The sequence below is a fragment of the Thunnus albacares genome, chromosome 11, assembly GCF_914725855.1.
Source record: "Thunnus albacares chromosome 11, fThuAlb1.1, whole genome shotgun sequence".
NCBI classification, from domain to species: Eukaryota; Metazoa; Chordata; class Actinopteri; order Scombriformes; family Scombridae; genus Thunnus; species Thunnus albacares.
The window spans coordinates 778,268-799,879 of NC_058116.1; the positions used below are offsets into that span (position 1 = coordinate 778,268).

The following is a 21,612-nucleotide window of genomic DNA, read 5'->3' on the forward strand; positions in this document are numbered from 1 at the left end:
AACTGTCTGTGGGGATTGATTTTTTTATTTTAATTTTAATACAGATACGAAATTTTGTGAACGCATCCTTTGAGACTTAAAGGGCTCTCCAGTGATTTACTATGTCACTTCTATAAAGTTTGGTGATTCACAAGAAATAGATTAAGCAGAGCCTTTACTCCCTAAGTTTCAAGATCCAGAAACACTGGATCCTACATTCCTCACTAATCAACCACATCTTTCAAACTGACGACCCAGTTAGTAACACAGGCTTCTGTTATAGATTTCTAAATTCTCAAAAATCACTCTGACATCATTTCATCTTTTGTCTCTCAATACTTTCTTCCTTAACCCACTGACGACATAAATCTTTTCATAATGGCTCACTTCAGCCCCTTTCACACATGAACTACAACCATGAAGCTATCCAGATGTTACCTAGAGGAACTATGTGTAAATGCAAATGTCCGAACAAGTTGGACCGGACATTACGTGGACTCTGACAGAGGGTCATTTTCCAGAAAATTCACAGCGAGTGAGCGGGCCTGTTGATGATGTTTCTATCATGTGGCTGGTGCTGGATAAATGCAGCACATCAGCTAAGCTGCATTGTTTTCACTGGGCCTGAACGTTCCACTGTGAAGCTAGTGCTAATGGAAGAGACGACTTCCTGAGATTTCTCATAAAATAATAGCTGTTTTATTTCTGGTGAAAAGCTTAAAAACGCTGAATTACACAGTATACTTTGTGCCTCATATCCTGCCTCCTGCATGCTCTACCCAAGCACTGCCCCCTCCCCTGAATTCATTTCCCTTCATTTCTTTGCCTTTCTACCAACTACACAGGTCCAATATAAAAAGGCATAATCAGACACGCTGCATAAAGCCCAAAGCTTTTGTTCTGTACCGGACCAGCAAAACCGGAAACCGATCCAAATCTACACAACTGTATTATTATTGCACAAAAAGGGAAAGAAATGATTGTTATTTAATTATTTTACCTTTATTCACAGAAAAATATGAATGTTGCTTCAGTATGTTCTACTCCCACAACTACCACTATGACTAATGCATGAATTATTCATGTTGTAGAAGTGCTGAACTTCAAATGAGATCATCAAAGCAGAACTCTCCAGAGGCTGTAGAGAAATCAGCTTCTCTGCCCTCTGACAGGTTGAAGACCTTGGCTGAATGCTAACATAGGTCACTGTAGGCATGTAAAAACATGTGAGGATTTATGCAGATACTTAGTAATTCACCAACAGACAGAAAGCTTGTGAAAATAGTAAAGGGAGAAAAAAATTGGTTACTCTGCTACTTTTCATCATACAAAGAACATTTATGAATGCATTAATTACATTATCAGATCTCATCTAAACATGAAAATTTAAACTCTCTATGATTTCAAAGTGTTCTCAGAGTCTCACAAAGATTTTGAGAATGTTTGAGATTGTGTTTGCAGGTCAACACAATCTCAAACATTTGCATGATGAGCAGAATTCTACTTTCAGTAGATTCCACAGAAAGGACAATTCAGCATGGGAACAAGTCACAATAAATGGGAATGTTTACATTAGTTCAATATTTAGAGAATGTCACTAAATGAAGGAACAGACTAAATGACACGGATGTGTAAATGACACGTTTAACCCTGACATGTGAGGACAGGAAAGCAAAAGATGGCTGACAGCAGGATCCAGACTATATCACATGGAGGAGCATGTGTCCTGCAGCATGAACACATCACATACATCTACATATGCTTAGCTTCTAGATACACATACTGAGACCAGATCATTTCAGCAAGTAAGTAATTGGTATATGATCAAGCGTGTAGGTTTGGTTTCAGGAGTGTGTGTGTAGGGCTGGGTGATATGACCAAAATCTCATATCCTGACAATGATACCTGATATAGCTCATTTTAATTCAATGAATAAATAGTTGCTCTGTGCACCCTTCCCTCTCCACGCTGTCTGTCCATCCTTTGTGCAGATTAAATTAAATTGCTCTTCTTGGCTTTTTACTCCAGAAGCTTTTATAGCACTTACAGTAACATAACAAGTGTAGTTGCTGTCAGCTCGAGTACTTCACCTGCTTCACTGTCTCTCCTGTGTGTGCTGCACACACACCAAGGGCTCAGCCCCACCCACGGTGAACCATAGAGAGCAGAGGAGAGCAGCGTGACTATAAATGACAGCAAAAAGCAGCAAAGACTCTCACACTGAGCTGAAATTAAATGAGTACACATACATTTGGTAAGTTACATAAATAAACAGTCTCTACTGCGTTTTGCTGTCATTTATGGTCGCCGTCTCGCTGCTTCTCTGCTCTTTCTCATCAAAACAAAACAACACAACCAAAAAAAACCAATAAAATTCAACCTAACAAACACAGAGAAGGTGGCAACAAAAAAGGGAAAAAGGTCCCATAACTAGCTGCTGCTTGAAAAGCTTGTTTCTGTGAGTGCAGGTCAATAACTGAAGTGGATTCAGAAAAGTGTATTAATGTGTGTTGATCAACTCCTATCTCCTTCTTCATATTGATTTTGGCAGCTGTACAGTAAGAGGAGATTGTTTAGAGATTTTAGTGAGGACATTATGAAACTGGAAAAGTAGGGGGACATAAGTTGAATTTTGACAAGTGAGGGGCCATACCTTTTCATCTCCTTTTCCCAAATTAACAGCTACTTTACTGTATGGCACTTAAAGGGATAAATGAGACCATATAACGCACCAGCAATGCTGACTGACTATATGACTAATAAAAATAAAACAATTAGTTTTTCCTACTTCTTGTTAACAATATGATGACGTTGATAGGTCAGAATTTTTGAGTGGCAGTGCATTTCACAAATGCCAGATTGTGTGCAGCCCCTCCTCTTTCACTCAGTGTACAGCCTGCACATTGCACAGAGGAACAGAAGCCTACTGTCCGCTAGCTAGCTGCTTTTAATGTAGGTTAAGATAAAAAACACGGTGAAACAAAGCAGTCATAAACAGACATTGTGAGGAGCTGAAGGAGGAGAATTCAGCTCAAGTTCAGCCATTATTCTCAACCCAGACATCTACCCCTGCGCCAGTTTCTCCTCAACAGGTGCCAAGTAGTAACACCATGTATGTGGCTGCTAATTCAGGAGCAACAACCTGTATTGTTAAAAGATTGTTAATAGAAACTGATAAAACAGATAAAAACTGATAAAAACTGGCATCAGTGCATCAATGATTACATACAGACTGAACTCATTGGCCCTGCTCTCCTTTGAAAGAAAACTGACTGAATCATTGGACTATAATGAATAGTTTCAGTGCTGAACACCAAGCTCCGGTGTCTCCTGCTGTGATCATCAAAAGTAAGCTCAGCTTTATCTCTGGGGAACACCCCCAACTCCAGGAGTGATGTCCATTAGGAAATGTGCGTCATGTAGCAGGTGGATGTGACTCCCTTCACTGAGACCTGCTGATAGACATAACAGAGGAGCAGAAGAGAGAGACTGAGATATTGATGTAACTGACCTGCGTACTGGTATTTGACATGGTTCTTCCCGAAAACTAATAATTTTAAAAATATTTGTATGAAACAAATATTCGACAAACAACAACAGACAAATTTAAAAAACCCACTATTTGTACTTTGTCAAATACTGTATTTATATTCAGGCACACTCCTAGTGTATATGTGCCCGCCATGCCCAGGTGTGCCTGTGCCATCTAAATCTCAAGTTAGCACACCCAGCACAATCATAGCAGCCTGTCACAGGCTGTCAGACAGGCTGTGATCTCAAGTGATCACTGTGATTCAGCCAACGCACTGTAACGTTAATGCTACATCAGTGGCTACACAAAGTTTCTAATGTATTATTTGAAAAAAGTTGAGGAAGAGGAAACTCTTCTGTCTCTGACTGAGTCCACCAGACTCATCAGCCCACAACAAGATCAGTCCAGCCACTTGCTCCCTGGCGGTATAGTGCTTTCTCCTGGTCAGCCTGATGCGGGTTCACCCATAGCGGTGTGAAGTAGGGGTGCTGCACCCTCCAGGTGGCTGGCAACCTATAGGCCCATTTGTGTTGTTGCAATGATTATTGGGGAAGGGGTGTTTAATGGCACCACCGGTAGGTTCACCCACTGATTTCTGTGCCGTTTCTGAACCACATTCACAGCCAAATTTGTATATATTTCCCTGCACAGTCAAGAATGGAAAATCAATCATCACAGTGGTATGGATAGTTTTTTTTTTTTTAATTTGTTCAAATGGAGTGTAAGGCCGCAGTTTTGTGTAAAATGTGTAGATTTGGTTTTTCGTGAGCTGATTGGCACTGAAGCACCTATGGCTGTAGGCTATAATGAACGATGCACTAGGGATGTTACATGTGTGATTTCTGTCTAAGTTAACACCTCTGCTGTCTGGGTTTATGTTTAGTTGCCACTTGGTGCAATTAAATAGTTAATTAACAGTGCTGGGTGCTGTAGAGTCGATGAGCAGATGGTCTTGCCGGTGCAAATATACTGTATTTTAGACTGGACAGGCTATGAAAGACTGCCTTTTGTCTGTATTGTTGTGTACAGCCTTTATAGACCAATGCTCTGTTGGTCAAGCATGTTGGCTCGGCAGTGTTTTGCTGTTATTGCCTTTGTGATGCGGAACATTGCAAAGTAAACTGGTCGCTCATTTTTAAGTTGGCTATATTTGCCCTTTTTTCCTCTTCTAACTTTTCACTAATCGGTTTTTCTGGGAAAAGATGGCCCACCCACTTTTAGTATCGGCCGTCCCAAAATGCAATTTCTGCCTATACCACTGTTCTGGAGGGAAATGGAACACCATTTTCCCTAAAGATATTCCCTCATTTTGTGTTTTTTGATGGGTGAAATCTCCCCTAGGTGTTCAACTGGGTTGATATCTGGTGACTGTGAAGGCCATAGCATATGATTCAGATCATTTTCATACTCATCAAACCATTCGGGGCCCCTTGAGCCCTGCCGATGGGGCATTGTCATCCTGGAAGAGACCACTCCCATCAGGATAGAAATGTTTCATCATAGGATAAAGGTGACTCAGAACAACTTTGTGTTGATTTGAAGTGATCCTTCCCTCTAAGGGGACAAGTGAACCCAAACCATGCCAGCAAAATGCCACTCAAAGCATAACAGAACCACCAGATCCCCTCACTGTAGGGGTCAAGCATTCAGACCTGTACCAGTTTTTCCTTTAGTTTGTCAACCATCTGTATGTTACTGAAAATAAAATGCAGAAACAGAAAATACTGAAATCCACTGACCAGGAAAAACTGTATGCTCAATCTCAATCAAAGAGCCTTTTCTCTGGAAGTTGGATGAGTTCATATTTAGATTATATGATGGCCTTGTGTTCTTGTTTAACAAGTTCTATTGGCCAAATGTATGATTCAAAGCATATCATAATTAAGGTTAATGGGTCATTTTGTGTCTGTCCCATGTGAAGATTTTCTTTCAGAGTTATGTTTGATGTTTGAAGTTACATAACAGAAGACAGTTCATCACTCTGAACATGTATTTTATTATGTTGTATATGATTTTGCATACATTTGCTTTATCAGGATGTATATCCATCCCAGAAATACAGTGCTGCTTGAAAGTTTGTGAACCCTTTAGAATTTTCTGTATTTCTGCATAAATGTGACCTAAAACATGATCAGATATTTACACAAGTCCTAAAACTAGATAAAGGGAACCCAATTAAACAAATGAGACAAAAAAGTCATTTTTTTCATTTATTTATTGAGGAAAATTATCCAGTCTTACACATTTGTTGGAGGAAAAAGTATGTCAACCTTTGCTTTCAGTAACTGGTGTGACTCCCTTTTACAGCAATAATTTCAACCAAACGTGTCCAGAAACTGTTTATCAGCTCTGCACATCAGCTTGGAGGAATTTTAGCCCTTTCCTCCTTACAGAAGAGTCTCAACTCAGGGATGTTGGTTTCAACATGAACTACATGCTTCAGGTCCGTCAACAGCATTTATTTAGGATTAAGGTCAGGATTTTGACTCGGCCATTCCTACATATTCTGCTTTAACCATTCTTTGGTAGAACAACTTGTGCGTTTAGTGTTGTTGTCTTACTGCATGACACACTTTCTGTTGAACTTCAGTTCACAGACAGATACCATAACATTTTCCTGTAGAATTTGCTGGTACGATTCAGAACTCATAGCTCCATCAATGATTGCAAGCTGTCCTGGTTTAGAGGCAGCAAAGCAGCCCAAACCATGATACTACCACCAGCATCTTTCACAGATGGGTTAAGGTTCTTTTGCTGGAATGCAGTGTTTGCTCATTGCCAAACATAATGCTTCTCATTCAAGACAAAAAGTTCAATTTTGGTCTCATCCATTCACAGACCGTTGTTCTAATCACCTTCTGGCTTATCCATGTGGTCTTGAGCGAACCATAAACGGCAGAAATGTTCTTTTTTGGAGAGAAGTGGGTTTCTCCTTGCAACTCCATGCACACCATTGATGTTCAATGTTCTCCTGATGGTGGACTTATTAACATCAACTGTAGCCACTACAAGAGAGACCTTTAGTTTCCTAGACGTTACCCTGGGGTCCGTTGTGGCCTCCTGGACTATTACACGCCTGCACTTGGTGTGATTTTTGTTGTTCAACCGATTTCTCTTCTTTAAATAAGGTAGGGCCTCCCAGACTCACACATGATTGTCATCCCATTGATTGAAACAACGGACTGTAATTTCCCCTTCAAATGAATTGATAATCCTAGGGGTTCACATACTTTTGCCACGCACAAATATGAAACATTCTGGGCCGTAAAGTATACCCCCGCAGCCCAAAATCACTACTATATTTGGAATCGTAAATCCTGTCAGATGTGAAGAAGGATGCAGTATGTTAACAGGTGGGTTCCTGCATAGTTGACAGTGTTTAGCTACTATACAGTTATCAAACATTTTGGAGAGATGAACAGTTATTAAACAGCCTTACTGTGTGAAGTTAGTTAGCCTGTATGTTATGCTGAGTTTTTTTTCAGAATAATATAATGTTATAAGGCTTTCATATAGCCTAACCTACAGGGAATTGGCTACTGCCACACAAGTGTCATAAATACAGGATAGGCTATTTCATAAATAAAAACACAAGCTATAATAAAAATGTTAACGGAATGTTAAAAATTCAGCTTCAGCACCAGGACAGGGAGAGCGCAGGCCCGCAGCTTCACCAGCCAGTCAGGGGGGAGAGCCCCATGCATCCCGCAGCTTCAGCAGGACAAGTGACTTTAAAATCTTTACAGCAATACAACATCCTCTTTCCTTAGACCTTGGATTTAAGGAAGTAAGTTTGTGGAGGTCGGGATAGTGGATGGACGTGTAGCACCTCCGACATTTATGTATACACATATAATATGTATACACAGTTGACGCAATTTTTATTGCTCTGTATTGAAATGTTTTGTTAGAAAAAATAAATTGCTTATAAAAGGGAAAAGCTTGTTGTTTCCTCACAGTACGGTTCTGTAAGTAGTATTTGATTATTAAATCCTGCATTCTGCGACAATGTGTAATGAGGAGGAGTCAAATGCGCAGGACCATGGACAGGTCCTGTATCTTTACAGACGCAGGGTCAGCACCTTACTCGCTGTGCTGTGTTGTGCCTCAAACCCCCCCTCCCCCCCTTAAAAAAAAATCTACGGCGCTGGAAACATTGGATCATTTTCCTCAATAAATAAATGAACAAGTGTAAGGTTTTTGTTGTGTAGTTGTTTAACTGATGTCTCTTTATCTAGTTTTAGGACTTGAATGGAAATCTGATCATGTTTTAGGTCATATTTTTGCAGCAAATTCTGAAATTCTGAACTTTCAAGCAGCACTGTATATTATTACTAATATTGTGATACTGATTCCAACCACCGTCCAGCTCTGTTTACTGATACACAGCTCTGTGAGCAAGTGAACCACACAGCTGCACTAACAAATAAATTGCAGCCAAACCTTCCAGTGAATGAAACAAACAATGACAGTGTGCATCATCATCAACAGCTCTAGGTTAACATTTTAGGTGAACCTAACTTCACAAGTGCTTCTTTGTTCATGTGTTAGTTATGAAACTATATTATTTGGGATAGGGATGTCAACAGTAAACGGTTACTCGGTTAACCACCGAGAATTATTTTGGACGGTTATGCATGTTGGTCTATCAGTTAATTTGCATACACATTCCGCTAACAGCTAGACAATTACATGTTCACAACATCAGATATTCTTTCCTAACTTTCAACTTGTGCATAGAAAGACAGAGAATATATATGCTTTATCTTAAACAAAAAGAATAACAAAATATTGAATTATTTATGACAAATGACTGTTAACAACAACCCAAATCTGCTGAGAAGAGATATTTTCAAATGTTTAAGTTTCTTTCATCCTTCAAAAGATATAAATTAGAACTAGGATTAGATAAGACTCAAACTCAGGTATAATTTGGTCTCTTCTACTCTTTGCTCATTCAGCTTCACAACGTATCATTTTATTAGACATCACTTCATTGTTTTTCAGATTTTTTTAAATTAAATAAATAAACAGTATATATATACACAAGAAAGATTTTGTTGTAGTGATGTCACAGTGTCCTCAGATCCTTGGTGAGTACAATGTTATTATTTATGATAGAATCAATGGTCACAACTAAAATAAGTTTTAAAAAACAGAAACAATCCTTTAAAACAGACAAAAAGGACTATATAATTGCAAAATGTACTGAGGTCACAACAGAAAATCTTCTCCTTACAGCCCCCAAATTAACATCACTGTGGTTATGTTCAGATGCGCACACACACACACACACACACACACACAACTATGCCTCCCAGTGTTGAAGTGTGTATGACATGTTTCTAGAGTGAGTGGAGCATTGCCCGAACATAAAGCTCGTGCTGCAGTCATTCATCCGTGTGAGCTTGTACAAACTTTGCTGAATAATTCACAGCCAGCAATAGCTGGCTGTCAGGCAGTGGGGGCCCCTCATCCTTTTGTCACATCACCACAGACAGAAATATAGCCTTGACTTCATCATCTCTTAATTAAACAAGCCAAAGAGGCACTGCCCTGGTTCCGCTGAGATGTGAATGATGTGACATGTGGGGTTAAAACTAACCAAGCCATAGATACAGGAGTCAGCTCAGTCCATGTCTGCTTCTGATAGCTTTTGTATAAAACTGTATGCACACAAAATTACTATCATGAAGTTGTGTTTACACCTGATAAAATATACAAATCTACAATTAATCTCATAAATATATTAAAGTAGCAGCATTACTAACACAAAGATGTATCATCACAACTGTATAACAAAGCGTGGAGGGGAGAGACAAATGTAATGAATGTGATAATCTAAAGATATTATTGTGAAGCAGTCAATTCATATTTACACGCACCTCAACACCAAAACACCAATCAACTGCTAGCCTGCTGCTAATGTGACTACACATGTCTGCATGGACCATTCTTATATTATTTCACTCCTGCCTACTTAACCAGAAAAGCCACAATAACTAGTAACTTCCTAATGGTGCGGTAAGGTTGATTGTTTTAGTTTAGTTAAGGAAAATTCATTACATCTTCTCTTCTGATTTTTTTTTATTTGTGAACAAAAATGCATTATCCTGTTATAGAACATGCACCAAATTTAGCCGATGATGCAGAACAAGAATTGTGGGAACAATTTTCCTGATAGTGGCACTACAGCAAGGGTCGGCAACATTTTTTTCCAGAGGACCATACTGACTTAAAGTAAGCGAGGTTCCACATATTGGACAATTGAATTGAAACATTGTGCTGAATTATGTTTAACTACATGAATTTGGTAGACATGACAGATTGGTTTACAATATACTATTTGCTAGCCCAGAAGGCCTGGCTCCTTTTTTCAAAAAACAAGATTCAAGATTTAGTTTGTCATTTTTTTGTGTATTTGCATACACAAAATAACAAAACGCTGCTCCTCCCAGCCCATAGCAGTGCAACAACAATAGAAAGGATGAAGACTTACTGTATATCTAAAAATTCCCTTTAAAAAAATGATTTAAAAAAACCCCATATAAATCCCAAGAGAAAAAAACAAAACAATGAACGAGCAGTTAGCAGCACAGTGCATCAAAGTGCATTTAGAGAGAAAAGTACATGTCTCAGTTTGATGTAAATGGTAAATGGACTGTACTTGTATAGCGCCTTTCTAGTCTTCCAACCACTTATAGCGCTTTTTACACTACGAATCACATTCACCCATTCACACACATTCATACGCTGAATGGGTACAGGGGCTACATGCAAGGTCCCAACCTGCCCATCAGAGGAAATCTAATCATTCATACACATTCACACACTGAGCAATTCAGGGTTAAGTGTCTTGCCCAAGGACACATTGACATGTGGACTGGAGGAGCCGGGAATCAAACCGCCGATCTTCCCATTAATGGACCACCCACTCTACCTCCTGAGCCACAGCTGACCGCTCTTGCATGTCAACAAGTGACCAGCACTGATAGGAGTTATTTAATCCATTTTGCTGTCCAGAGAACATTAGGCAACATGAATGTCCTGTCAAACTGCTTTCGATGTTTCCTCTCTGGTGCAGCTCCAGGCAAGGCCGTGGTCTCCTCTGGGTCCACTGGGCGTAGCAGACCAAGCGCACTCTCAGCCAGTATTTCTTGTAGCAAAAGTCTTTGTTACAAATATCCAAAACAAACTGATGATCCTAGACATATTTCCCTTGCACTCCACACGATGGCACAGACACAGACGTAGACATGGACAAAGACATGGCGGTCACGCAGCCATTACACCAGTTCATGGAGAGAGAGAATACCACCAACAAGGACCCCTTAATTTCTCTTCTCGTCTTCACAAAATAACTCTTTTGTTAGCTTTCTCAGTTCAGTTTCTCCTTTGGAATGTTGGTAACAGTGGCAAGTAGCAGTTGACAGCTAGCTAGTTGTTTTGATTTAAAAAAATATATCCAAAGATGATATTTCCTCTTCTGCTCTTGCTGATTAATGCTGTTACCTCTTCTTTAATCTTTTCTGAAGATTATTTGAAGGTTATTTTGCAAAATGTCCAACTTTTTAGGCCCAAGTTTGAGATGTATTCAGGAGCCCATCTCCAGTGCAGCCACTCTCTCCCATAGAACAAGAACTCTGTTAGAAAATGCTGACTTTTTTACAGTATGTGTCAATCTGGTGTACTCTGAGGTTACAATGAAAAGATTACTTACATAAAACAATTCATTTATACGCAGTATTAACTTTTAAATTAGCCTACATCTTGCCAATTGTCTGATATGTACCACTGCATAGGTCACTGATGAAACACATTGCATTATGTTATAAATTTGGACTCAAGGCAGGCTTATCAGAGTATATACCTGCATCAGTGAATGAAGAAAATGTTAATATTCACAGACACTAATTGTGAACAAATACATGGTCATATTCATGAATATATACATTAACTTAACTCAAATCATTTCTGTTCTGTTATTACTTGTCTAACTGTGTGAGACTGTTTTTACCTGTGTAGCTAACTCAAACTTTAAATACCATTGCAGTGCAGGCCTGCATCACTGTATGAAGAAAAGATTAGGCTAATATTTACTATTTATGAACAAACACATCATCTTATACATTAATTGATTTTCTGTTCTGTTTTATTAGTTTAACTAACTAACCTATGAGAATGAATTATGATTTAGCCTAACGGCCAATATACACCAGGCATGGATGCAGTGCAACACATCTGTTGCAACATCACAGCAGAGCACGTCCATTATCATAAACTGAAACTGCTACACTGACCACGGAAGCTGCACCTACCTGTGTGGGCATCGCATGGCTCATCTCTTTTTTTGCATGGCTAATCTTGTACAAGAGGTGTAATACATACCCAGGCACACAAAATTCTATTTAGATAAAAGATATTTGTATATCCATGACCCTGTAGTTAAAACGATCTAGTTAATTAATTCAGTACCAGTTAATATAGTCTATGCTCCCAAACCCTGCATAGCCAACTGCATTATCACTTTTTCATGTGTCCTACTAAGCAGAGAGCAGAGACTCATCTTCAGTGTTTGACAAATATTAGCAAAATAATTGATGACAGAACACGAAGAATTGCACTGATTTGTTTGTTTATTTGTTAGGATCCCCATTAGCTGTGCCCTAAAGTACAAAAAAGTCACTCCTAGTGCAAAAGGTTTTATCTTAGTTGGATGGGATGAATGTGGGATTTTTTGTGATGGGGTGGCTAAAATTTAGTATTAATTTCTGAATCATTATAAAGTAATGTTGAGTATTATGGGGAGGGAGGTATAGATAGATAGATACATAAATATAGGTTGAATTATACTTTTATAGAGCAGCAGCAGAAGGAAACAGAAAGTGCTTTGAGTTTGCAGATGGCAGAGAATCTTTGTTGGCAGTGTTTATGGATGTCAGTGTGGATGTCAGTGATGTGTTGTTCATCCTTATGTTGTGCCGTCTTGAACAGCCTTCAAGACTTTCCATTTCTGAATTGAGACGAGTCATCTGGCATTGTAGTGTGCTGACACTATCCAAGTGAAAAGTGGCAGATCTTCCTCTATCTCCTTGATAGTGTTGCTATATGATGTTGATGTTGTCTCAAGCGTTTAAATGGACGTTTGCATATCTTTTTTAGCCGCAGCTATTTCTTCTCTTAAATCCGTATATACACACTTGATACGGCTGTCGATGACAGCATATATGTCACTCTTGATTTGGGCCATCTCGCTCTGCAGTGCTGTGATGGCACTGCTGTTGGGCGGATCCTCTTCCTCATTCATCTCGTCAGGCATCTCTTGGCGTTGTTCGCTTTGTTCACTTTTCTTGTTTCTAGACTTCTCCATATTGAATTCTTCTCTCTGAATTGCGTATATTTAGTTCTTTATGTTAATTGTGTTTCAAAAGTACTTTGGGGTTGGGTATAGATGTGTTTTTGTATATTTAAAATGTTAATTTGTCAGAGCTATTGGGAAGCGTGTATTACCCCTCTATTGCTCAACAGATGTACTCTGCTAAATGAAGCGGAGGAGCAAAGTCCAGCAGTAACAAATGAGACCGTCTGACCAACACACACTGCTTAAACCAACTTTGGTGCAAAGAAAATAAATCCTCAAAAACTCTACACCTGCTCTATGTCTTGGACAACAATGGCTTGGAGAAATGACGTTAATAACACAGAGGAGCACTCCCCCTCCCACTCATAAGAATTTTGTTATTCTTGTACAGGGAGGAGACCGTAAGACGCTTTCAAATTAATTAATTCATTAATTAATACAGGTAACTTTTTAAAATGAAAAGGCTGCGGACCATTTATCTTAAGTGCCAGTTATGTTTCATATTGCATTTCAGTGGACTAAGGACACCAGTAAATAGTTTGGCAAACAGTATACTGGAGCAAGAGACTGAAAATACTGCCCCTTTTCTACACATTGGATCAAGAATTGGTTTTCAACCAAGAATCGATTCTGAATCAAATTGAACAACCAAGTATGACAATCAAATCATGACATTCCCAAAGATTCACACCCCTAAATTGGTTCATTTGAAAAACAAAAACTCAAACAAGATAAATGTTAAACAATATAGTGTTAAATCTACAGAGTGAGATTTAACACTATATTGTGTATAGTGTTATAGTGTTATATCTGTGTTATATACTATATAACACAGAACAGATTGGTGCACCACACAGGGTGGCAGTGTCTAACTCTGAGGGCACTTCAAGGGTGGCATCACAAACATTTCTGCATCCATAATATTTTTGAGAGATTGTTCCATTACTGGCTCCGTTGAGTGATGAGAACATACTGTAGACACAATCCTTCCTATTGCTCCTGTCAATTGTTGGTTCTGGAGTGAAAACATCCAGAGCTGTCACAGGGTAAGACAAACGTGCACATGAACCACAGTACAGCACACATTTAAAGTGCTATACAGTATATACCAGTGGCAGGCAAATAGCCGCCCGTGGGCCAAATCTGGCCCTCCAGAAAATATAACCCTAACCCTCAACACAAGCTGAAGTTTTGACTTTAATAATGTGCATGAAAACCTTTACATAATTCTTCACAAATCTACTGCAGGTAACATAATAAACACAAAGGTCTTGTAAATCCCAATCATATATTACTTCTATTATATTGTCACCACAGGAGGAGACACATTAAAACCATGGTTGCACAGTGCATGGTGCTGAAATTATATCTAATAAACCTTCCAGAAATTAAATTTTAATGTGTGAATTTCAATTGCGTTTTAATTCCACAACTTTAGCCTATTCAACCATAACAGGTTTATTTTTCATGAACACAAAATAGTTTTTTTCCTAAGGCAGCAGCAACGACAACAACAGTACTTCCAGTCAACCATGACTAAAACAGACCACTGTGTGTGTCAAACAGTATTATTATTGATTTAAAATTAAGGGGACTCTAAGGCAATTATATAGAGGTGGGCCTTTAGCCTGGAATAAAAGCAGTGATAGGTGGAAAAGATCTGACAGTGAGGGCATGTCTCAGCTCATCACTTGCTGCTGTTAAAGCCCAAATAAAATATAACAACAGTTTTATCCCTCCAGCTTCCATAAATAACCTATTCTTCAATGTTAATAACTGCTCTTCGTAAACATACCTAAATACAATCCCTAAATTAAGCTAACTGTGCAGAAAAACACAGAAGGACATTAGTGGGTGGGTACATCAGGCTCTACAGTGATTGTTACAAAGAAAAAATCCAATTCTCCCCCAACGCTGAGACAGAGCAGCTAATGAGGAGGGAAAGTCAGCCTGAATGACGCTAGCATCATGCCAGGATCCTTTCACCCACGTGCTGCAAAGAATTTTGTAAGGCAGCTTTTTATCGACTTCTATTCAGCTTTTAACTGTATCCAGCCTCACATTTTTGCAACATACCAGCATCCACAACATTGACCATTGACTTAATATAACTTTTTAACTGATAGATCTCAGAACGTGAGAGTCAATGGCATCTTATCTAATGTCCTTTTATCTTCTACTGGCCTCCCTCAGGGATGTGTCCTCTCACCACTTTAATTTGTTTTATATAGTTATGAGTGTCAGTGTCATTCTCCTATACCTCCTGCTTTTCACGGCCAGGCTGTTGAATTTGCCCGACAGTACAAGTATCTGGGTACAACAACTGACAACGAATTAACATTGATGCGGTCTGTGGAAAGGCCCACCAGTGTATGTACTTTTATCGAAAGCTCAGAAGTTTTAATGTTGACACCTCTTTTATGAAAATGTTTTATTCTTGTATTATTGAGTCTGTTTTAAGCTTTTCTTTTATCTGCTGGTTTGGGTCACTCACCCTGAAAAACAGGAATAGGTTGGAAGGCATTGTAAGAATGTGCAGTAAAATCGCTGGCACAAATCTTGAGGAACTCTCCCTATTGTACAGAATCAGAGCCACAAAGAAGGCCCAGTCAGTCCTGGCTGATCGTAGTCACCCCCTGTTCAGTGAGTACAAGTTGCTTCCATCTGGTCGCAGATATATTCTGCCTAGATGCAGAACCACCAGACTTAAAAACTCATTTGTCCTTGCTACCATTGGCTTTTTGAAATATATTATGTAAATATTTGTCTTTTTTGTGTAATTTGTTTGAGTGTAAGTTGCTGTGTGTTGTTGATTGTATTTATTTACTACTGGCTGCTTGGGCCCCTTTACATTGACCTTGCACTTGGTGAGGAGAATGGCCTGAACGCACACACCTGGGAGTGTCCACTCCCACAGCCTTCAGTCACAGATGTGTATCCCCTCTCCATCACACAGCTCAATAATGGGAAGTGTTTACAGCTACAGAGGTCGAATACAGCTTCACAAGCTTCACAGGCCACGGATCATTTTTCAGCCCTGCCACTGTCAAAGCTCCAGACATCATCCATCACACAGCAGGGTCAGTGGCACCCAGGCCCTATCCATCAGTGCCACACTAATACAATCAACATATAGAAGCACAATCTAGAGGGCACTGGATGTAGTATAATAGTGAAATAAATATACATTTAACCAAACAATTCAAAATAAAGGTCAATGTCTCCTCAAAGCTTATTGGTTTATTTTTATATGCCTTGGAGTTTTCTGTCTCCACCACAATACAATGGAGGTGAATGGAATTTAATTTGTGCTGCTCACAGCATTAAAAGTATACATTTAAAGAAATCTCCAATGCCCTGAGATAACTTTTGTTTTGATTTGGTGCTATATAAATAAATCGAATTCAAAAAAAAAAAAGAAAAGCTTTTTTTTACCAAAAATACCAAACACCAGCTTCATAAAACAGTGAAAAAGTATTGTTGTCTATGACAGTGGAAAACCAGACTGCACCTAACTTTTTTTTTCTCATTTTTGAAGCCCCATCATCAGTTCTCAGAGCCCAAAGTGATGACCTCAAACTTCATATTTAGTTTCACCCACAGTCTACAAACTCAGTAATTCAGTTTACCATGACAGTCAAGCAGTACATCCTCCTATTGAAAAGGCTGGAACCAGTAAATGTTTGATCATTTTATGGGATAAATGACATAAAAGATTTCTTGATTATTGAAATTGTCAATAATTAATTTTTTGCAGGTTAATAATCAATTTACCAATTATTTCAGCACTGGGAAGTTACCAAAATCATGTCCAGTAAAATTAATATAAATGTTCTGTGAATTACACGTGCCTTTATCATTTGAATTTATCACAAGTGAAATGTCCAAAAACCACATGTGCCAGGTGTTTTAGTGGGAATTACCTGCAAAATATGTTTCACTTGTGATGTTTTAGTAACACTGTCTATCAAGGAGAAGAAGAAGAAAAAAGAACTTTTGTTTATATAAAATACAGCATTTAAAATCAGACACACCTAATTAAAAGGGGAAGTGCTCAAGCATTCGCTGCCAGTTTCAGCACTGAGTTTCAGTGCTCAGAACACATGGTCCAATGGGACTGCAGAACAGTACAAGTCAGAACTAATAGATTCCTCTACACAGGGAACACACATGTTTATATAAAGAACTCCTCAAAGTAAACCCATTGATTCTCCCATCCAGCAACAGCAGAGCGACCCACAGAACCTACACAACTTCCTGCAGAAACTCTTTTCTTTCTTTGTAGTCTCTATTTAGTCATTTTCGGCAGCTATTGTCATGCTGATGGGACAGAAGCACAAAGGCCAACACATCATGTGATGATGAGCAGCAGCCACACAACAGAAGGACTTCACAGCAAATTAAAGCTGCTGTGATTCTCCTCTTCAAATCAGACAGAGGGTTCAGAAGCGAGGTCTGCTTCTGGCATGGCATACACACAGACACACAAACACACACACACAAACAATGCAACAGTGCGATAATTTAATATTTATTTTCTGTTAGTCCATTATATACAGCACATTGCTATAGAGTACATTTCCCTGAGAGTACATTTCCCTGAAAATTTAATAATCTAGCAAGTGAAACCTGACAAATGAAGGTATTTCATTGACATTAATATCATCTCATGGTATATATCATCATATTGCTCAACATGTTTTTATTCAATTTATTCTATTACTGTCATGAAACAGTGAAAAATATTATCCATTATTTCCAGCATCCAAGGTGACTCAAATGTCTTCAATTCACCTTCGTACTTCACCAAGGTACTCAGTTCACAATTACATAAAAAAAGAAACTCAGCTAATCTGCAAATTGTCAAATGTTTGAGTTTGCAGCAGCTTTTCTCTAGAATTGTGATACAATTTGCAATGTTTTGTGTGCTATAAAAAAAGCACATGTGACTTATCACATGTGAAGTGCTGCCCCAAATTTCTACTGTTTGATAAGAGTCCAGGCGTGAACACTTCTACATGTCAATATTGAGTCATAGTGATGGCACCACCTACTGACAACAGGAAATCAATCATCCTATTTACATGAAATTGACATGGTGTGGTATTCACATAATAGACAGCAACAGACAGAAGTGATAAGTTATCTCTTACAGGCAATGTCCAATATTCATGAAAATTTATATCCATGTCAGTTGCTTTCTGGTTAATATATTGCTGCATTACTATTTCACTTATGTAGTATTTTCCACAGGAAATAGGAAGTGAGGCCTAAATGATACTTAGTTCATCAAATGCATACACAATTTCTAACACGTCACTTCCGGCACCACATACTCCACACAGGAAATAATATTTGCATACTGTCAACCGGCTGTTACATGTGATGTACTTTTATGACCTCTGCCCAGCAGGTTGAACACATCCAATTCAAATTTGTTCAGAAAACAGTAATAGCACCACCTACTGGCAACAGGAAGTTATAGGCCCCATACTTTTACTAAGGCAGATTATGTCCATCTTTGCTGTCTGAAGGCCATCAACTTGTATTCTTCTGAACAACTGAATGCAAACCAAAGGTACAGTGCAGGTTACCAAGTTACCATGACACCAAATGCCACAATTGATCCAAATCACAAATGGTCTGTTAATTTGGCCATTTCATGCAGAATAGTTGCGGTAATTTTGAAAAATTGCAAGCTCTTGCAAGATTTCTTGAATGTGCTGCAACCAGTGGGACCAGTTTTGCACTTCTGTTTGAAAGAATACTTAGATTTTGATCTCAACTGTTACTTTTCTGTCAGTCAACTAACAAATTAATTGTTTCCTGATTATACATAATATACATTTTATTTTTAGGACTTCCAGCCTAAACAGAGCCCGTGGTGACCAGAGCTTAGACCATCAGAATCAGGTTGCCATTTTTTGATCCCTTATAACAAATAAAAACATGTAAATTGTACAAACCCCTTTTTTCATTTAATAAAAGAAACAAACGTTTTAATCTTGAATGTTGTCCTCAGCAGCTCTACAAGAAAAATACTCCAATGTAGAGGATCTATCTGATCAAAGTCAACAACATTATGAATCTGACCAGACATCTGATGCCAAAGTTCAATTTTTGACTCTCTGTACAACAGACACATTCTGTGGATATCACTGATACTAATCCACAGGCTCCTTCAGTGCAGGCCTGCGATGCAAGTGGCAGGTGCACATGGATCTCCATGCAGGATAGCAAGACACATGTGTCTCCATGCCCTAACCTCTGTCAGACACACACACTCTAACACAAACCCTTGCAGCAGCAGAGAGACTGTAGAACAAAGCCTCCATGACGTGGGGGTGTTGCCCCTGTTTTTTTCTAGCTGCACCAATCCCCAAGTCATTTGTCTGCGGCTGCATGACATGTTGTGCCGGGTGAGGCAACCATCCACCTGCTACTCACTCTCACACACTGTGTGGTGTTTGTACTGTGGAGAGTGGGGCTGTAAAAATTGAAGCTGCATGCCTGACATACTGAAACATGGAGTTAAGAGCTAAGAGGGCCAGCTGACAAGTCTGAATGTACATAAACACTATCGTTCCTCCTAAGATTAAAAAATAATGAACGAAAAGACTAAATTGAGAGAAAAAAAATGAGTAATTCATGAGCTGTGGGGCTATTTATTACAGCAGAACCTTCTTTGTCCATGAGTCCTTGTCAAAACGAAATTATATGTTCTTTTTTTAATAGCCTACAAGCAAATCTACAACCTTTAAATGTTTTTATTTTATTTAATTTTATTCCTTGAGGAACCCAAAAAGGAAGAAAGGGACTGGCTGTCATATTTTTTCCCTCACCAGTGAATAATTTCCTTATTGTTATGAGCTCGATCTGTTTGATGGAGCTGGTGAGAAGGTCAAAGTGGGTCACACAGCAGCATTTTCGAGGAATATCAGGAAACAAACGCACCTCTAGACAAGCTGTTAACATCACTCTGGGTACTTGCGCACAAATTGTTTTCCACTCGGATGATTTTAGAAGTGGTTGGTATTTGAGTTTTCTCCACAGTCAGGTTCCCTCTTAAACTGTAACCTAGTATTGATCCCGGACCGTGTTGTAGATGCAGTTAGAATCAAAGTACTTACTTGGACAGAGAGGTTCCAGCTGTCAAACTCTGTCAGGATCCAGAGGCGGTGAAGAAACAGCCGTCCACTCCCCCCGTGTGTTGCTTGTCAAGATTATAGTCCCATTGGCAGATTGGTCACACTCAGACACGGCGTCTCTTGTTGGAACGGAGGAAAGGCTTTCTCCATTGACGGCAGAAGACGGTGATGAAGTGAAGCTCCGCTCCTATCAGAGGTCGCCGCACAGGCCGCTTCTCATTGGCCGGGACAGCCCGGTGGGCGGTGGCTCCGGCGGCCGCACCTCCTGGTCTGAAGACGAGGAGGAGGGAAATGTGCAGACACAATTAATTACATATCAGAAGACACTGATTTAAGTCTGTATACTTAGAAGGGTAACAACAACAACAACATAATAATAATAATAATAATAACAAGAATAATAATCTTTATCACAAACTTATTATAGCCTAATATTTTGTAGTATATCTCTCCCTAATAAAAAGCCATTTGATATTTTAAATAAATTGCTCTATTTTTAAAATACATCCTGTATTATCTGCTTATCCTTTATTAAACAATTACCAGCAACATTTAGTAGACTTAAACACATTTGGAACCTATTTATATCACATAGTCTTGAAAGCCATTAACAATAATTACACTAAATTAACAAGTAACTAAAATTATCTTTAAAAGTAGCCCAACAATTCAATAAGGAGGCCAAGAAAGACAAACAAACAAACAAACAAACAAACAAACAAACAAACAAACAAACAAACAAACAAAAAACAAACAAAAAAACAGAAGAGAAGAGGAAAAAAAGCCAGACCATTCAAATGCTTAAGCACAGATATTTCATTCATTGAACTGGATTTGAATTTCGAGTGTCATACACTCAAAGGCCAGAGCACACAGGAAGGAGAGCAAGCACAGAACATGGTACTGTAGCTACATGTATAGGGAAGATGCTTGTAACTCTGTAAGCCTGTACCATCAAACGTCAGTAAAGTTCATCGTCCTGAGGGCTGCCTTACGTGTACGTGCATGTCACAGGCCTTTGATTTGGAATTATGCACACAAACAGTTTTGGAGATAACTTAATGTGTGTGTTTTGACAGGGACAGACATAAAAAAAGCTTTTGGTGATCTGTTCAGGAAAGTTATGTAGAGAACTATTTGTTAGTTTGGAACAACATATCAAACTGTGATTTTTATGGTTTTAAAACCTTAAAAAAATATTCATATCTGGGGCAAGACATCCCCTAGTGGTTTGGGCCAAAATTCCTCTTGGGCATCTTCTGCTACTACCGTGAGCTCTGAAAAAAAGGGATTCTATCATATTTCTGTGAAAAGATATAAAATCAACTCATGTTCTTATAGTGCCAAGACAGTCTGCATGCAGGCCTCCTCTGTAGGGACGCTTCCAGTGCAGGCTGACAGTGAATTCACTGTCAGGACAGGAAATGCTGCAAAAATAAAACAAAATGCACAAGACCATACCTCCACTGTCAGGAGAAAAGACCACAGAACAATTGGCTGTCACTGCACATACATGTTGCAGTTTAATGTGATTTTTGTCAATGACAGGCTATATATTAAATAATTCTGCCAATGCAGTAATGTTATGGTAT

General features: G+C 38.9%; 1 protein-coding gene across 4 annotated transcripts in view; it reads right to left on the reverse strand.

The window, feature by feature from the left end:
• Positions 1 to 20,288, reverse strand: part of lypd6 (LY6/PLAUR domain containing 6) — a 58,702-nt gene extending 38,414 nt beyond the window's left edge. For all 4 annotated transcript variants that reach the window (XR_006406145.1, XR_006406144.1, XM_044366702.1 and 1 more), the window contains exon 1: positions 20,003 to 20,288. The gene's annotated coding sequence lies outside the window, so the exon portion shown is untranslated. The remainder of the gene's footprint in view (positions 1 to 20,002) is intronic.
• Positions 20,289 to 21,612: the final 1,324 nt, after the last annotated feature.